The 2,500-nt window shown below is 41.0% G+C and overlaps 1 protein-coding gene across 1 annotated transcript in view; it reads left to right on the top strand.

The window, feature by feature from the left end:
• antxr1c (ANTXR cell adhesion molecule 1c) overlaps nucleotides 1–2,500 on the top strand; it is a 48,983-nt gene that overhangs the window by 15,201 nt on the left and 31,282 nt on the right. The gene's annotated exons all lie outside the window — the stretch shown is intronic.

Below are 2,500 nucleotides of genomic sequence, written 5' to 3'. Positions count from 1 at the left end.
TGTTCAAGTGTGTACTTGTGCATTGAGTACCCGTGTACAGTTCTGTATTTGTGTACCTGTTCAAGTGTGTACTTGTGCATTGAGTACCCATGTTCTGTATTTGAGTACCTGTTCAAGTGTGTACTTGTGCATTGAGTACCCGTGTACAGTTCTGTATTTGTGTACCTGTTCAAGTGTGTACTTGTGCATTGAGTACCCGTGTACAGTTCTGTATTTGTGTACCTGTTCAAGTGTGTACTTGTGCATTGAGTACCCGTGTACAGTTCTGTATTTGTGTACCTGTTCAAGTGTGTACTTGTGCATTGAGTACCCGTGTACAGTTCTGTATTTGTGTACCTGTTCAAGTGTGTACTTGTGCATTGAGTACCCGGTACAGTTCTGTATTTGAGTACCTGTTCAAGTGTGTACTTGTGCATTGAGTACCTGTTCTGTATTTGAGTACCTGTTCAAGTGTGTACTTGTGCATTGAGTACCCGTGTACAGTTCTGTATTTGAGTACCTGTTCAAGTGTGTACTTGTGCATTGAGTACCCGTGTTCTGTATTTGAGTACCTGTTCAAGTGTGTACTTGTGCATTGAGGACCCGTGTACAGTTCTGTATTTGAGTACCTGTTCAAGTGTGTACTTGTGCATTGAGTACCCGTGTACAGTTCTGTATTTGAGTACCTGTTCAAGTGTGTACTTGTGCATTGAGTACCCATGTTCTGTATTTGAGTACCTGTTCAAGTGTGTACTTGTGCATTGAGTACCGCGTACAGTTCTGTATTTGTGTACCTGTTCAAGTGTGTACTTGTGCATTGAGTACCGTGTACAGTTCTGTATTTGAGTACCTGTTCAAGTGTGTACTTGTGCATTGAGTACCGATGTACAGTTCTGTATTTGAGTACCTGTTCAAGTGTGTACTTGTGCATTGAGTACCCGTGTACAGTTCTGTATTTGTGTACCTGTTCAAGTGTGTACTTGTGCATTGAGTACCCGTGTACAGTTCTGTATTTGTGTACCTGTTCAAGTGTGTACTTGTGCATTGAGTACTCGTGTTCTGTATTTGAGTACCTGTTCAAGTGTGTACTTGTGCATTGAGTACCCGTGTACAGTTCTGTATTTGAGTACCTGTTAAAGTGTGTACTTGTGCATTGAGTACCCATGTTCTGTATTTGAGTACCTGTTCAAGTGTGTACTTGTGCATTGAGTACCCGTGTACAGTTCTGTATTTGTGTACCTGTTCAAGTGTGTACTTGTGCATTGAGTACCCATGTTCTGTATTTGAGTACCTGTTCAAGTGTGTACTTGTGCATTGAGTACCTGTGTACAGTTCTGTATTTGAGTACCTGTTCAAGTGTGTACTTGTGCATTGAGTACCCATGTTCTGTATTTGAGTACCTGTTCAAGTGTGTACTTGTGCATTGAGTACCCGTGTACAGTTCTGTATTTGAGTACCTGTTCAAGTGTGTACTTGTGCATTGAGTACCCGTGTACAGTTCTGTATTTGAGTACCTGTTCAAGTGTGTACTTGTGCATTGAGTACCCGTGTACAGTTCTGTATTTGAGTACCTGTTCAAGTGTGTACTTGTGCATTGAGTACCCGTGTACAGTTCTGTATTTGCCCCTTTACTCCCCATTATAAAACCTATCGGAAATTTATTTTCAGTGGGCCAATGAAAAGTATATGACCACCAAGTACCTGCATGCCTCTTTAGCAAGCAATGGAAGGGGCAGAGACATTGAGGTGGGGTCAGTTCAAGGGTGCATGTGGCACACAAGGTGATATTGTCCCTCTTGCCTAGACCGAGTACATTCACTTACAGTATTGCATTGATAACTGCTCCCCGAGCGCCGCTGTAGCAGGCAGCTCACTGCGCCGGGATTAGTGTGTGCTTCACCTCACTGTGTGTTCACTGTGTGCTGAGTGTGTTTCACTAATTCACGGATTGGGATAAATGCAGAGACCAAATTTCCCTTACGGGATCAAAAGAGTATATATACTTATACTTATAACTGTGATTCTATTTTTCTTTATTTCTATAAGAATGTTTTTGTTGTGTGAAACTTTTGTTGCAAAAAATGTAGCCGATTACTGCAGAAATTCTCCTTTTGAGTTTCACAGAAGACTGAGTCTGAGAAAATGATGATAAAAATAGAAATACAAAGACTGCAGTGTGCATTATGCTAAAGCTCTGATTGCTAATTGTAAAACTGTGTGACAGGTGTTTGCCCATGTGATGAGTCAGTGTGCATAGTAGGGCAATTCACTTTAGAATTTGAATGGCAGTGTGTTCCGTGTGAAGAGATTTTTTTCATGAAAATTGTGCCAAATGCAGAGAATTGTGTGTAGTGTTGTTAAAGAAGTGTGTTTTAGAACTGCAATTTGAGTGTAAAGCAGGAATTGTGCTTGCAGTTTAGAAAAATTGGTTTAGGGGGTTGGTGCACGAGTTATATGTTGTGGTCATTGTGTCTCAAGTACAGGTTTTTGTGTGTAAACAATTGAGAAAAACTGTAACTCC

This window comes from Alosa alosa, chromosome 6 (assembly GCF_017589495.1).
Source record: "Alosa alosa isolate M-15738 ecotype Scorff River chromosome 6, AALO_Geno_1.1, whole genome shotgun sequence".
NCBI classification, from domain to species: domain Eukaryota; kingdom Metazoa; phylum Chordata; class Actinopteri; order Clupeiformes; family Clupeidae; genus Alosa; species Alosa alosa.
Note: the sequence above shows the minus strand (reverse complement) of the source record. Positions and strands in the feature narration are given on the sequence as shown.